The sequence below is a fragment of the Theobroma cacao genome, chromosome 3, assembly GCF_053813885.1.
Source record: "Theobroma cacao isolate CCN51 chromosome 3, ASM5381388v1, whole genome shotgun sequence".
NCBI classification, from domain to species: Eukaryota; Viridiplantae; Streptophyta; class Magnoliopsida; order Malvales; family Malvaceae; genus Theobroma; species Theobroma cacao.
Window position 1 is genome coordinate 28,713,796 of NC_142641.1, and position 17,544 is coordinate 28,731,339.

General features: G+C 34.4%; 1 long non-coding RNA gene across 2 annotated transcripts; it reads left to right on the plus strand.

Moving 5' to 3' along the window:
- Positions 1–3,416: 3,416 nt before the first annotated feature.
- LOC148763676 (uncharacterized) lies at positions 3,417–4,969 on the plus strand. Of its 2 annotated transcripts, none has more exons than XR_016025568.1 (3): positions 3,417–3,492; positions 4,363–4,426; positions 4,858–4,969. It is a non-coding gene; the product is annotated as an uncharacterized LOC148763676 (long non-coding RNA). The 2 variants fall into 2 exon arrangements; XR_016025569.1 differs by lacking the exon at positions 3,417–3,492 and adding an exon at positions 4,083–4,234.
- The last annotated feature ends 12,575 nt before the right edge of the window (positions 4,970–17,544 follow it).

Sequence of the window (17,544 nt, forward strand, 5' to 3'; positions counted from 1 at the left end):
ATTTATGTCTCACAACATATGATCATTTAACCTGTAACTTAGCCATTTGGCTCCTTAGCAAGTTTCAAAGTCACGCATCTTATGCTCATCATGTATAACTTATAATTCTTTCTCAAGGGCGTTTAAACATTCTTGAAACACTTAATCACTTATTTACTCTTTTATACACCAAGTATATCATTTCCATAAAGGCATGCCCAACTACTCATGCTTCAATTTATCTCCATGGGTTTCTAGCATGTCACCTAGTTTACTTGTGTTGTTACTAATCCTTTCCTTTCAACAAGGTCAAGACAAGATCAATATATTCTCATAACAATATTCTATATAAACTCATTTGCTATATCATTATTGAAATCTTTATTTACATTTTCCTCACTTGGTATTGACAGCTTTTATCAGTATCTCATACATTCATCTAACCTTTCGCTCGCTTCCTCTTTAGTCTTTAACAAGACTTAATCTCTTTTCTTCTTTATTTCTTAAGATTTGACTTCAGTCATCATATTATTCATCTTAACACTCCACATGTTAATTTATTTTTATGTAGCCATCTCAAAAATTCTCTAACTTTTCTTTCTCTTACATGCCAATATATATAAGGCAATAAAAAAAAACTCTGCAATTTCACTCATCATCTTTATCTTAATACCTCCCAATGCACTTAAGAGTCCAAACAACAAAGCTTAGCATGAAAACCAATGACCATTCTTCAACTCGTGAGTTTCATCTTCATGCCACTCTCAATTTGCTCTTGCTTTCTAGCCATTAGGGGTTCTTAACGTGACAACGTTTGATAGTCAGTATTGTGGCGTTGCAACGGTTTGAATTCACTTTATCTTAGCAACTCTTCCACCTTTAAAGCTACTACCTCAATTATTCACAATCGTGTGGCTTCCCTCTGAGTCTATACCATAATTAGCAAGACTAACTTTCTATCACAAATGTGCGATCAAAACATTGATTTAACGTATTTATTTTGCCATTAACATTCATATATCTTTACCATAACATTTAATACAAGTTTGCTTAAGCAAAAATCTCCAAATTTATTCATAGCTACATGTATCTCAAATTGCTCATCACTTATCATCAGTCAATAAATCCCACTCGAAAATACCCTTTCCATATTGTATAGTGATTTCACCATATAGCATCACTGCACTATGTTCCTCCATTCTACTATCACGCATACTCCATAGAAATTAATTAAAAGATTTATGTACCTTAACTAATGCTAATTCCATTTAATCATATCTTAAATACTTCAAACTTGTAAATTACAACTCCAAATGTATGTCCACATATTGATAATCTTTATATATTTCATGATCATGAAAACTACAACTTACAAACTAGCTTTCTGTCATATGTACTTTATTAGGGCACTAATTTCAACATATTTAATCTACCTTTGGTGGTATGTCAAAATCATCCCTGTCTCGGTTGCAATCCAGAGGAATCTGTCCTCTGCATATCCGTATGAGCTGGGGGAGATGGAGCAGCTACCGTAGCTGAAATACCCCATACTTTGATATGGTGATAAATAAAGTTGATCAAATGCAAATTGAGGTCAATTAAAATGTTTAAAAGTGATAAGAGACGAAAGGAATTGTTTAGGATAAAATATTTCGCAAGTGAAAAAAATAATAATAATTTTATCGAAGGAGAATTTGTGAGATAAAAGGCGATTTGGAAGTCAAGTGCGGCATAATAAGGTATTTTCGGTACCAAGGAGACAAGATAAAATTTTTAGAACAAAATAATATTTTATAAATAAAATAATATTAAAATATTAATATTTAGCTTGATGTCGAAGTCAATCAAGAAGAATGATCATATGGTTGATCCAAGTGGGGGAGAAGATGACAAGCTCGACTATATAAAAATATTTATCATGACATACATGTGATGGATAGCATGTTTGCATGCTAAGAGAGTCTCGAAAAATTTACAAAAGTCGGTATTGTACCTAGAGGTACAACAAAGTTGAGTTAAACCTCGAACTATATCAAATAGAGAATTCATGATGAAATTAAGAATTTTAAAGTCTCAGAATGGTTTAATATGGTAATTCAGAGTTTGAGGTCCGATTTGGAGTCAATTCGAAAAATTGATCGGTTAGGGGCAAAATGGTCATTTGCCACTTGGAGACAAAATGGGAATTTTAGAAAATATTTTTGGCCCCATTTGACTTATTGGAGTAAGATTTGAGGTTTAGAAGTGAAAAATTTTAATTTCGGTATAATTTGGAGAAAAGGGTAAAATGGTAATTTTGCCACCCAAAATCAAAAATTTAATTTTTGAAAGGATTTTGATCAAATTTAATTATTTGGAGTGTGAAATGAGTATGAGGAGTGAAAATTATGCATTATGGCAAATTTTCAATTTTTGAGGCAAAAATGTAATTTTTGAAAAGTTCGGGGGTAAAAGTGTAATTTTGAAAAATTTGCTCCACCAAAACTTTGGAAAAATCTGGAAATTTCACTTAAGACTTGGATAAGTCAAAGGGAATGCATGGTGGAAAAAGTAGGACAAGTGGATGGCTAGAAAAAAAAATGAATTAATAAAATATTTAAAATATGAATAAAATAATATTATTTCATTAAACAATAAAAAGTATAAAAAAAATCAGCCCACCCATTCTTCTTCTTCAACATTCGGCCAAGCAAGAAACAAGAGAGAGAAAGGAGAAAAATAAAACCCTAGCTAAGAAATTTAAAGGGAAAATAGGTGGAAATTCAAAAATCAAGTGAAAAAAGGTAACATTTCTTAAATTCGTCTTGTGCTTTACCTTTCCCATGCATTTCCCATCATTTTCCATGGTTGAATCATGTGATTTGAGGATGATTTCAATTCTGGTCATATGGGTTTAGAGAGAGAAAGTTGTTAGATAAATTTGATTTTGAGCTATGTTAGTGTTTAGTGTTAGTTTAGCATGTTTATGAGCAAAACAACAAGAAAAAAATTTATCTTCTCCATGAATTTCTCTAGGCCGAATCTAGCCAATGGTATGTGAGGATGAGGTTGACTTTATTTTAAGAGAATTGGGTGGAAAAATGATGAATTATGAGGTTGGAAATTAAATGGGAATTTTCGGTGCAATAAATTGAAATTTTTACCCACTAGGGGTAAAAGCGTAATTTATAGTCCGGACTGATAAATTGGACCAAATTCACAGTCATTGAGGTATTGTGGATATAATTGGATAATTGAAATTGAAATGGATGGAATTGGAGTCGAATTGGGGATTTTAGGACTTTACATCGTGTATAGGCGAGTTAGGTCGGACACCGCAATTAAGCGATTGTCTAAACATTTCAAATCCTATCTAGTGCATACGCATGGATAAGAGCCTGAAATAATTTATGATAAATTGACACAATTTATTGAATTTTGTATCATGGATTATGGATAGGTGGTGAGTCAATTGTTTCGGGTAAGAGACTGCACCCGAGGGCGGAAGATAGGAGTATTTCTACTCCTAATACTGTGAGTGAACTTATTATCGTCTTAATTATCTAGAGTAGTTTTATACAATTGTGTGATTTTATGAAAAATGGGTTTAAATGGTAAATTGCTATGTTTTAGGAGAAATTGTAATTTTATAAAATGATTTTATAAATTTTCTGGAAAATCGAATATTGGTTTTGAAAATAGAGTAATTGGAGACTGCCTGCTTGTGTTGTAAATTTATGGTTTTAAATTGAATGGCTTATGACAATATATGAGCATGAATGGTTAAATTGATTTTGGTGTCAGAATTATTTATATTGTGTATTCAGCCTTGAGAGGCTAGATTACGATAAATTGCCATGCCATGCTAGAATGAATTTTATTGAATTGGTGGAGTATATATTAATTATTTACTGCAGAGGGGGTTCCGTGGACCAGCCTATTAGAGGGGCACGGTAAACTCCATTATATTATTACCTCGAACGGAGAGGCGCGTAGGGTATCTCCTGGGGTAAAGCTTAGGGTTCACTTCACGCCAAACCACCACGTGAAGGGGAACTCAGCCAACGCTAAGGAACGACTGTATTTTTCTCAAACTAAAAATATATTTTAAGTGTATACAAAATTTTAACAGCCTTGGCGGACTCGGTTGGATGCCCTACGCAAGGTATCACCGAGTATGAGTTTTGGCACGAGCCAAAGTTTTAAGAAATTCATAAGCCAAGTTGATTACTCGATTTATATGGATTGATTTTATTTGGTTGAAATGAACTGAAAGGTAATGAAATTACAGTATGATGACTTATTTTAATTGTCTCTATTTACTCGGCTTTAGATACTTTTGATGGTATCTGTTTACTCACTGGGATTATAAAATCTCACCCCTTCTTCCTATACATTTTTCAGGCTCAGGACAGTTTGTAGATAGTCGAGTAGGACGAGAACTAAGCTCGAAACTGCATTATAGAAAGTAAGAGTTCACAGTCTTACATCATCTTGGTCAATTGGAGCCCACGTGTCATTGCAGATCAAAACTTATATTTTGGTTATCTGTATTTCTATTCATACAATTTTTACTTTACTTTCATGTGAGAAAAATTATTTACGAATATTTCTATAAAAATTTATTTTATGAGAAAATAGAATATTTTATTTATTATTTTTGAATAGTACTAGTTGTCAACAATTTGCTTTCAAATGAACGTTTTAGATACTTAATTGTTTTTAAATCATTAAATATATATTTTCTGCTTACCTACTACATTTTTAGCAAGTTTTGAGATTTTTGACGAAAAATTACTAAAATACCCCTATGAGCCAGAAAATAATATTTTATTGTTCTTATTTGAAAATGACTTATGATTTTTTGAAATGCGAGATTTAATAACTGTTGCTCACCAGGGAGATGCGGAAGTTAATGTTAAGCCTTGCGGGGTTTCAATCGGCATTCGGGGTGAAGAATGTATGTCGAGGCCTCGCGGCGGTTGTCACGGGTCCGATGGGGAGTTCCGGGTCGTGACAGTAGCCCGTCCTAACTGTGGACAATCTCTCCTAATGTGACCCGGTTGATCACAACGAAAACATCGTGCAGGCCCTCTGCACAGCCCAACATGATAATTCCCACAATTTCTGCATCTACGTGAACTTCCTAAAACAGAGGAGTCTTTGCCCCTTTTTGGTGGTTGACTAGAAGATACACTCAGATTTCTCCTTTTTGCTAACTCAGCTCGTAGACTCCTATTTTCATTCGCAAGCTTCTCAGCTCTTAATGCCATTCGCACCACCTCTTTAGCCATGGTTGCGTCTGACTCACCCATAAAAGAAACACAACTATGTTGCCTAGCCTCTTTAAGCTTCTTAGAATCAGAAACATCCAGCACTGGTGGTGGGACAAGAGGTAGGGGTGGTGGTACTGAAGGAGCAGCTAGAGGAATTGTAGGAAGAGCTTGACCAGCTTGAGCCTGGCCAAGAATAGCAGTAAAGAAGGCTGTAAATGCTTGAACTGCCTTAAGAGGCATGGCAGGAATACTAGTAAGTGGCAGAGGAGGTGGAGGATGTGGAGGAGTCTCGGTCTGTTCAGCAGCAGGTGCTGCGAGAATGGTGGATGTAGTCGATTCCTCCTCTATTGCACCTAACTGACGACGTTGGAAACGACATCTTCCCCTCTCAGTTGATCTAGTGAGAGGTGGGTGTTCGCGTCGAGGAGACATAATAATCTATAAGAGGGAACAAAGTGAGTTTAGGCAACCTCAGGCTCTATATGCTTATGCATGTATTTTATTCAACTTACCCTAACTTAACTCGGGGCCACATTGACAATGTAAATTTTTAAAACAGCTTTAAAATAACTTTAAACTCAAAAACTCTAATCTTTAAAACTAAAAGCTCTTATACCAACTTAATTGTCATGACCTGAAACTCTCATCGAGCCCGTGACAACCGCCGCAACGTCTCCATCGACATTCATTACTCGAAATGTCAATCGGAACCCTGCAAGGCTTTAATATCAGCTTCTCATTTCCCCTGTGGGTAATTGTTGCCAAATACCACATTCTAAAAGTTTTAAACTATTTCCAACTTAAACAAATAAAATAATAATTTTTGTCTCACAAGGGTATTTTGGTCATTTATCCCAAAAATCTCAAAATCAGTTTAAAATATAGTATGTAAGTGGAAAACACATATTTCATAATCAAAAATAATTTTGGATGTCTAAAACATTCGTTTAAAGTGAAATTATGACTCTTAGAATAAAATAAAAATATTAAATAAAATATTCAATTTTCATACAAAACAATATTTTAAGAACACTGCATAAATAATTTTTACAGCGTAAAAGCAAAATAAATTCCTACATACCATAACGCAGATAACCAAAGTATAGAATTTAATTTACAGTGACACGTGGGCTCACGAATGACCAAAAGTATTAAAAGAAATGAACCTACAGTTTTTGGATGTGGCAAGTTCAACTGTAATCCTCGCCGATATCAGTTATCTACAATCTATTCTGAGCCTGAAATGGGTGAAAATGAGGGTGGTGAGATTGTAAAATCTCAGTGAGTAAACAAACATTACTCAAAATATCTAAAGTCAAGTAAAAGGAAACTATTAAAACATTTCATCAAACTGTAATTTATTATTTTTCAACTTATTTCAACCAAATGAAATCAATTTATTTAAAGCAAGTAATCAATATGGCTTATGAATTTCTTAAAAAGCTTGGCTCATGCCAAAAATTATTATCATACTCAGTTATTTGGGATACCTTGACTGAAGGCTATCCCAACTGAGTCCACCAAGGCTATTAGAAAGTCATCTTTTTATTTTGAAAACATAGTCATTCCTTGGCGTTGGTCGAGTTCCCCTTCACGTGGTGGTTTGACGTGAAGTGAACTCTAAAAGTTATACCTCGATCATTACCCTACTCGCCTCTCCAACCGAGGTAAAAATATAATAGGATTCCGTGCCCCTCTAATAAGCTAGTCCACAGAACCCAGCCTACTACAGCAGGTCAAACCCACCATACAATAAAATTTTGACAGCATGACAAGGCTAATATATTACTACCTAGCCTGCAAGGGTAAAATAAAGCAATTCATACAATTCATAAAAAACACAGCCCAGCCAGTCATGCCAATACAATAACATAAGCCATTAATTCAATTTTAAATTTACAACATATCAGTGGTCTCCAATTACTCTATTTTCAAAATCGTTATTTCGTTTCAAGACAATTATAAAATATTTTCATTTAAACTCATTTTATTTACAAAACATAAAAATTTACCATTTGAACTCATTTTCATAAAATTCACCAAAACAGAATAAAAACATACTTTAGATAATTAAAATGATGGTAAGGTTACTCACTGTTTCTGAAAACTAAATTCAAGTACTCCAACTATTACTCCTCGGGTGCGATTTCTTTGCCCTTGCTAGAGGATTCGCCACCTTGACAGATTGCACAATTAAGAGGTTTACTACTTTGGTACTAAACCAAAATAAACTAATTTATACTACTAATGCATGATATGAAGTGCAAAATGTCTAAATTTTACCTCAACGCGGTATTAGCCTATTTCAGTCTTTTACCCGATAAATCGATATACGCGTCCGTTTAAACTCCAAATTAATTTTTTTCAGTTTCTATAGCTCAATTGCACCCAAATTGACTCAATGTCCCTCAGAGTGGTGCAAATTATCAATCTCGATAGCAAATTACGAAAATACCCCTAGTGGGTAAAAATTTGTATTTTTGCTCTGAAAATTCCCATTATTTTTCTAGGCTCATAATTCATCATTATTTATCTAATTCCTCAAATAAACATCAAGATCAGCAGCCAATATTCCCCTAGAAAATTCGACATAGTGGGTTTCAATGGGAGAAAATTATTTCTCTAGCTTATTTTTGTTATATTTCAATACAACCTAACTAAAATCACTTAATTCAATTAAAATTAACCAAAACTCAAGCTCAAAACTCATCCATGGAGGTTTGGCCAGCATGGGTGTCCATACCCACTTTCTAATTTTGCATGGAAATGAGAAAAAAGCATGGGTAGTGAAAATCACAAGGAAAATCAATAAAATTTACCTTTTTAATGCTTGATTTCTTGATTTCTCTTGATTTTTTCCAAATTTTTCAGCTAGGGTTCTTATTTCTTTTCCCCTTTTTCTCTCCTGGTTTTGACGGCTTGAAGAAGATGAGAATTCTGAAAATTTTGACCTTTTTAAAGGCTAAAATAATATAATATTGTTATTATTTTTTTTTAATAATTCCTTAAATTCTAGCCATCCATTTGTTTCCAAATTTTCACCATACACTTGTCCCACATATCCATAGCTTAGATAAAATTCTCAGACTTATCCAAAGTCTTGGTGGAGTAATTTTTTGAAATTTACACTTTTACCCTCGTAAAAGTCAAAAATTACATTTTTACCCCAAAAATTGAAAAATTGCCCATAGACATATTTTTCATCCCTTATACTCATACCATTCTCCAATTTGTTAAATTTGATGTAAATTCTCTCAAAATCTCAAATTTTGTTTGCGAGTGGTAAAATTACGATTTTGCCCCTACACTCTAGAAATCACCGAAATTAAACTTTTTCACTGCCAAACCCTCAAATTATACTCCAATAAGTCAAATGGGGCCAAAAAAATCTTTTCTAAAAATTTCCATTGTGTCCCTAGGTGACAAATGACCATTTTACCCTTGGACAGTGAAAATTTCGAGTTGACTCCAAATTGATCCTCAAACTCCAAATCACCATATTAAACCATTCTGGGACTTTAATATTCTTAATTTCATTTTAAATTCTCTATTTGATCTAGTTTGAGGCTTAAATTAACTTAATTGTACCATTTGGTACATTGTCGTCTTTTAACGATTTTTCTTTCGGGGCTTTCCAAGTATGCAAGCATATTGTCAATCATATGAATGACATGGCAAGTATTTTATAAGGTCGGGCTTGACACTTTAAGACAGAACCAACTTAGTTGACCAAGAAGTAAGTTAGTCGACTACGTGCTCACTACTAGAAACTAGGATCAGAAGACAAAGACGACTTAGTCGGCTAAGAACATTCTGCCAGAAAATTTGAATTGTGCATTAAAAAACAGATTAGCGGCCAGAACTACAACAAAACTATTTCTAATGGTCAAAAACTGCCTACCACCTATCAAAGCTGATTTTCCAAGTATTTAAGAGGCTTTCAACTGCTAGAAATGTAATCAAAGGCTTCCAAGAACAAAAAGAGCTCTAAAACCAACAAAAACTCTCTGCATTCTTTTGCACTCCATGCCTATCCTTGTAAAAGACTCAAGCACTTCACTTTGTACCACTTAGATCAAATCAATGATCATAGGTACACCTTTATTTCTCTTTATCTTGTATACTTAGAGTGTGCGAGACACTCTAAGGGAATTTATTCAAGCTTTGTTTGCTTGATTAGTGTATAGGTTCTAACTTAGCCTAGAAAAGTTAGTTTGAGTTTGGGTTGATCTCTACAAAAACCATTGTGAAAGGTTTTGGCTGAGCCTGGTAAAAGCCATTGTAAAAGCTTGGTGAAAACTTGTGAATTTCACCATCCATAGTGGATTTGTTTGGAAAATCATTGGTTGAACAATCAAGGTAGTGGATGTAGGTCTTGGACCGAACCATTCTAAATTCTAGTGTGATTGACTGCACTATTTTTAATCTTTTATTCATCTTCTAAATCTTTCTTTTATCTTGCATTTGTCCCCAATTAGAAGTCAATTTTAGCAAAAGCCAAAAAGTGATATTCATCGCCTTCTAGCACAATTACTTGGGACCAACAAGTGGTATCAGAGGAAGTTCCCTATTCTTAAGGTCTAACACCCTTTGGGAAGATCCAATGGCTGTTCAAAAATTAGTAGTTGCTAAGGGACAGTCCACAAACAGACCATCTCTGTTTGATGGCTCAAATTATCCATATTGGAGTACTAAGATGTCAATATACATTAGAGCAATAGATTATGAGATGTGGGATGTCATAACTGATGGTCCCTTTATTCCTTCAACCTTAATTGTTATAACCAACGAGATGATTCCTAAGCCAAGGTCTGAATGGACTGAAGCTAAAACCAAAAGAGTCCAAACCAATTTTAAGGCAATCAATACACTGCATTGTGCTTTAACTCTCAGTGAATGCAATAAAGTGTCAAGCTGTACCACAGCTAAACAAGTGTGGGATAAACTTATGATTATTCATGAAGGGACTTTACAAGTTAAGGAGTCCAAGATAGCCCTCTTAACCCACAATTATGAGATGTTTAAGATGGAACCTGGTGAAGATATCACCAGCATGTTAGATAGATTCACAAATAGCACAAACAAATTAAGTCAACTAGGCAAACCAATTCCTAAGCATGAAATCGTTAAAAGACTTCTTAAAAGCCTACCAAAAAATTGAAAGCCAAAGGTGACTGCCATTCGAGAAGCCAAGGACTTAAATGTTATAACTTTGGATGAAATTTGTGGTTTTCTTCTTACTCACGAGCTGAAACTCAAGGAAGAGGAAGAAGAAGACAAGAAGGAAGCAAAGGAAAAGAAGAAAAGTATTTCCTTAAAGGCTAGTATTTTTTAAGAAGAATTAGATAGTCTATCTTGTGATGATGATGAGGAGCTGGCTATGGTTGCAAGAAGGTTCAGAAAACTTATGGGCCAAAGAAATAGAAGATTGGCTAGAATAGGGTTTAGAAGAGAATAAGGCTCTTCATGGAAAACCAAAAATAAAAATGAGTCCAACAAGAAGGAAGAGCTTATATGCTTTAAATGCAAGAAGCCAGGACACTTCAGGTCTGATTTCCCATGCTGAAGGAGGAAATCAAAGAAGGCAATGGTGGCTACTACTTGGTCAGATAATGATACTTCAAGTTATGATGATGAAGAAAAAAAGGTGGAAGAAAAAGCTAATTTGTGTTTGATGGCAAGGGATGATGAATTCGAGGTATCTTCATCCCCTTGTAATATTTCAATTGATGAATTACAAGAAGAGTATGAATGTCTTTATGATGAATTTGAGAAACTTGCATCAAAATATAAAACTTTGAAAAGAAAAATTGCATCTCTTGAGACTGATTTGCAAAAAATAAAACATTACTTCAATTATGTTTTTGAACAAATAAATTTTCTACAAATTGAATTAGAGCATTCAAAAACAGATTTTAAAACTCTAAAATTGGAATTGGAAAACAAAACAGAAGCCTTGCAAAAGGCAGTTGAAGAAAATGCTAATCTTAAAAGTTTGAGGAACATATACTTTAAGAAAAATTTTGATAATGCTTCATCTATATGCTATAATTGTGGAAAACATGGACATTTATCTTATGACTATTATGGAAACAGATGCATGCAGAAAACAAGAAAAATTTGGGTTCCAAAAGGATCCTATATTGTAGCTAACCTTCAAGGACCCATCAAAGTATGGGTACCTATTAAGAAAAACTAAAAATCTGTTTTGCAGGTTGAGCTGAATCTAAAAGACACATGTTCAAGAGCACAACTAAAGGAGAAAGAACCATGGTTTATGGACAGTGGCTGCTCAAGGCACATGACTGGAAATGAAATGCTGTTTGCTCAACTGGACAAGAAAAAGGGAGGTACCGTTTCCTTTGGTGATGATTCAAAACGTAGAATTCATGGCATAGGAACGGTTGGTAAGAACTCTCAAACTCAAATTAGTCATGTGTTATTGGTTAAAGGTCTTAAACATAATTTATTAAGTATTAGCCAATTATGTGACAAAGGTTTCAAGGTATGTTTTGACTCAACTAAATGTGAAGTGATAGATATAAGCATTAACAAAGTCTCATTTATTGGAAAAAGAATAAAGAACATGTATGTTGTATTTCTTGAGAATCTTGAAATGGATTGTGAAACATGTCTTGTAGAAAAAGTTGAAAATGATGGCTAGCTATGGCATAGAAGACTTGGACATGTAAGCATGCATACCATGTCAAAGTTAATTAAGAAAAATCTAGTTATAGGATTGCCAAAGCTGAAATTTGAAAATGATCAAATTTGTGATTCATGTCAATTAGGTAAACAAACTAGAACATCTTTTAAAGCCAAGAAGGTTGTCTCCACATCTAGACCTCTTGAATTGCCTCACATTGATCTATTTAGTCCAATAAGCACAACTAGTCTAGGAAGAAAATCTTATGGCTTTGTAATAGTTGATGACTACTCTAGGTTCATTTGGGTCTATTTTCTTGCTCATAAGAATGATGCTCTACCAGCATTTATAAGTCATTGTAGAAAGGTTGAAAATGAAAAAGGACTAGCTATAGTTAGTATTATAAGTGATCATGGAGGTGAGTTTGATGGAGATAAATTTGAGAATTTTTGTAATGAAAAGGGGTTGAATCATAATTTTTCTACACCTAGAACACCCCAGCAAAATGGGGTTGTAGAAAGGAAAAATCGAACCTTGAAAGAGATGGCTCGAACTATGCTATGTGAGAATAATCTACCTAAATACTTTTGGGCAGAAGCAGTTAACACATTAGCTTATATTCTTAATAAAGTGTCTATAAGAGCCATGATATCAAAGACTCCATATGAGCTATACAAAGGTAGAAAACCAAATATCTCTCACTTTAAAAGCTTTGGCTGCAAGTGCTTTGTGTTGAATAATGGAGAACAGCCTTTAGGAAAGTTTGATGCAAAGAGTGATGAAGCTATATTTCTAAGATATGCATTAAATTGAAAAGCCTATAGAGTCTTCAACAAAAGATCTTTAACAGTTGAAGAATGCATCCATGTAGTTTTTGATGAATCCAATATCTTACAAAAGGAAATTTCTAATGATAAAAATGATACGGATGTCCTTGAAAGACAAATGGAAAAGATGAGTTTAGATTATAAGAAAAATAGTGAATATAAATACCTTAGGTCGAGAAACAGAACCTTCACCCTTAGAAACCTTGCAAAGGATTGAAAATCAACATTATGATCTTCCAAAGAGCTGGAGGTACATCAAGGATCATCCACAAGAGCAAATCATAGGTGACATTTCTCATGGAGTTAAAACTAGAAGAGCAACTAGAGAGACATGTGAGTTTTTAGCTTTTATCTCTCAAATTGAGCTTAAAAACTTTGAAGAGGCAAAAAAAGAGGAAAGCTGGATAATAGCCATGCAAGAGGAACTTGATCAGTTCAAAAGAAACCATGTGTGGACATTAGTTTCTAGGCCTTTAAACCACCCTATTGTTAGCACAAAATGGGTGTTCAGGAATAAGGTGGATGAGCAAGGAAATGTAGTTAGAAACAAAGTTAGGTTAGTGGCTCAAGGGTATAACCAACAGGAAGGAATAACTATGATGAAACCTTTGCACCGGTTCCTAGAATAGAAGCTATAAGGTTGTTGCTTGCATTTGCTTGCTTTATGAACTTTAAATTATTCCAAATGGATGTAAAAAGTGCCTTGCTAAATGGTTTCATCTAAGAGGAAGTCTATGTTGAACAACCTCCTAGATTTGAAGACTTTGAAAAATCAGATTATGTGTTCAAACTTCAAGAGCTTGGTATGAAAGACTCTCTAAGTTCTTAATTGAAAAAGGATATGTTAGACGGAGCATTGATACAACATTGTTTATTAAAAGTTACTTAAATGATTTAATTGTTGTTCAAATCTATGTGGATGATATTGTTTTTGGTGCAACTAATGAGGCTTTATGCAAGGACTTTGCTGAAAAAATGTAGGGTGAATTTGAGATGAGCATGATGGGAGAGCTGAAATTCTTTCTTGGGCTCAAAATTAAACAAAGTGAGGAAGGAATTTTCATCAGCTAAGAAAGATACATTCCAGACATGCTCAAAAAGTTTGACATGCTGAAGCTAAAGTCAATTAGCACACCAGTGAGTCCATCCACCAAACTTGAGGTTGATGAAAAGGGAAATGATGTTAATCAAAAGCTCCATAGAGGTATGATCGGATCACTACTTTATTTAACAGCGAGCAGGCCTGATATCCAATTCAGTGTATGTCTATGTGCTCATTTTCCAACTCAACCCAAGGAATCACACCTGACTGTTGTTAAAAGAATTTTTATATACCTCATAGACACACAAACTTTAGGCATATGGTATCCTAGGGAATCATCTTTTAGTCTAGCTGGATATTCATATGCAAATTTTGCTGGTAGCAAAACAAATAGAAAGAGCACTAACGGAACCTGCCAATTTCTAGGTAGTATGCTTGTGTCATGGTCAAGCAAAAAGCAAAATTCAGTTGCTCTCTCTACAGCTAAAGCCGAATATGTATCTCTACGTAGCTGCTGTGCTCAAATCTTGTGGATTAAACAACAACTAAAAGACTATGGAATATCAATACATAACATACCAATATATTGTGACAATACAAGTGCAATCAACATTCCAAAAGATTCTGTGCAGCATTCTAGGACTAAGCATATTGAGATTAGGCATCACTTTGTTAGAGATCATGTAGTGAAAGGTGATATTAAGATTGAGTTTGTTAATACTCTTCAATAGTTAGCTGACATATTCACAAAGCCTCTGAATGAGGAAAGAATTTGTGAGATTAGGAGAAATTTAGGAATGGTTAATGTGCATGAGCTTTAAGAAAAATTCTAAAATTTTCTCAAAGGACAGTAGGCACTTAGTTGACTAAGAGAGTACTTAATCAACTAAGAGCATTCTATCTCTTTAAATAATAAGCCTCAGTCAGTCAAAGGAAAGAGGAATAAAATAATAGAAAGAAATTGTCTATCAGGTAGTAAAACAAAGAAGAAAAATCGCCCTGGCAAAAACTAAGTTTAAAGGGAATTTTTCAAATTTGAACAGAAGAAAAACTAACAACATTTAAAGGGGGAGACAGACAATTTTCTGAGAAAATTAAACTGCTCTTAACTCATATTCTCTACATTTTCTCTCTTTTGAAACTGACCCACCAAAAACTAAAACTATTCCCTCTCAAACTCTTGAAACCCTGAGTCAGAAAGTTCTCAAACCAAATGGCGAAATCATCATAGTCCAAAGAGATTTTGGAAAAAAAAAAGGGTAAACGTCCATTGGAAGAAAGTCTGCAAGCAGAAGTTCAGAAGAAAAAAAAGAAGATAGTGTCCACTGCTGAGATTGGAAAAACTGGAAAATCGCAAACAGAGAAGGAATACAAAGCCGAGAAAAAGAAAGAGAAAGAAAAATCCTTCGAGAAAGGTAAGACTTCATCCTCAAAATTTAGAAATAAATTTCATGAGGATAGGTTCAAAAAGATCAACAATGCCCCTATGGCTTGTGGTAAATCTATTGATTGGATTAGTTTTGAGGAGTGTCCTGAATTTCAAATGGTTTTGTCAGATTACTTTGAAGAGATGGATCTGAAGAAATTTAGTACTTTCAAGAACCGATCCTACAGTCCTTGTCTAGTTAAAGAATTTTATGCTAGCATAGCTTTAGATGAAGATGAACTGAAGGACTCAAAGGACTTTAATAATAAAGGTTTAAATGTCTTTGTGAATGGGGTATAAGCTTGATGGAGAGAAATATTTTAAAACCCCCAAGGCCACTTTTGAAAAAGAGTCTTCATTCCTTGCTCAACCAGAAACAGGTCCCTCACAGTTCTCTAATGAAATACTTTTCAACTTACTCATGAGGATTGATGGAAAGCTGACTAATCAAGGAGTAAGAATGCAGAAAATTAAAGAGAAATTGGCAGAGCTCGAAAATGTATTGAAGGAAAATGGAAAAATGCTTTTTGAACTTGCAGTTGCTGATACCTCTACAACTCCAAGACTTGCAGAAGGACAAGGTGTTGAAGGTTATGCTTTCCAGGCCGAGGATCATGAACCTGAAGTTGAACAACAAAGGAAATCCCCCTCACCTGAGCCACAAAAGGAAGCTAAATCAGAACAAGGAACTACGGTGCTTGGCTCACTTGGTGAAAATCCTCCACCCCAACATGAACCTCAAAAAGAGCAGCTTTCTCCTCCTAATTCTGAGGAGGTGTCGATTATGGATGTCTTCCATCAGATGGCAACCAAGACCAAATTCCTTAAGAGACGAAAATCCTCTAGAATAGCTGAAAAAGCTAAACCATCAGTCATCTCTTCTCTTCAAGACCCCCTTGAAATTCCAGATAAATTGTTCCCTGAAGCCTCACCACAGAAATCACCTCTAGAACCATCTCCTAAACCCCTAAATGTACAGTATTTTACTAATGAATCCTCTCCCTCATCCTCTTCAGAAGATACTTAATCATCCTTAAGATTTGATGATGACAAAAAAAGGCAGAATTAGGGTACAGAGTCTAGGGGAAAACTAGGAGTAATTAGGTGTCACAACCCGAAACCTTCCTCGAGCCCATGACAACCGCCGCGACGTCTCAATTGATACTTATTACCCGGAATACCAATCGAAACCCCGCAAGGCTTACTTATCAGTTTTAAATAATTTCCAATCATTTTCGGCTCAAGTAAATCAAAAGACAAAAATATAGCATTTTTATATAAAACAATATTTATAGAAACACGTGTAAGTAAAATAAATTCATACATACAATAATTTACAAAGTTATAATGTACAATAATAATTACAATGGCAAGTGGCCCATAAATACACCAAGTGTTGGTGATAGAAACCTACTATCTATGAGATAAAGGGGTCAACTGGAATTCTCGACAAAATCGGTATCTATAAGCTACCACAGGCCTGAAATATTTGGAAAGGAGGTGGGTGAGATTTTGCAATCCCAATGAGTAAATAGACATTATCATAAATATCTAAAGGCGAGTAACATGAAGGCAAGTTTAAACAACAAATTACAAACCATTTCATAAGGTTTTAATTTATTTCTTAAATCATAAAATATTTTTAATTTACCAAAACAGTTGATAAGGCTTCTGGCTTTTATTAAAAACAGGGCTCAAGCCAAAACTAATCCTCAGGGATACCTTGGCCGAGGCATCTAACCGAGTCCGCCAAGATTGTTAAGATATTTACATATGAAACACATTTTTATTTTTAAAACAAGTCGTTCCTTAGCGTTGGCCGAGTTACACATTCACGTGGGGGTTCGACGTGAAGTGAACTTTAAAACTACCCCGGGAGTTACCTTCCTCGCCTCTACTACCGGAGTAACTATATAACCGGGTTTACCGTGCCCCTCTAATAGGCAGTCCACGGAAACCCGTCACTGCAGTGATTAAACCCATCAATTTTAATAAAATTTTGATAATATAACGTGGCTTTTATTTATTTACCCAGCCTGCATAGTAAAAGACAGCTTACATATATTCCCAAGGCAATTATAACATATAGCCACATATACTCATATATCATAAGCCATTCATGGGAAAAAATATATTTCAAAATAATTGGCATCCTCCAATTACTCAATTTCATAATCAACACAATATATTTTTATTTGTCACATTTATTTCTAAAATATTAAAAATCTCATTTTCATTTCATAAAATCCATGAAGAACATTTAAAAATAAACTCTAGATAATTTACAATAATAATAGGTTTACTCACCGTTTGTACAAACTAATTGCTTTTTAGGTGCCCCGATCACTGTTCGTCGAGTACGACTTCCT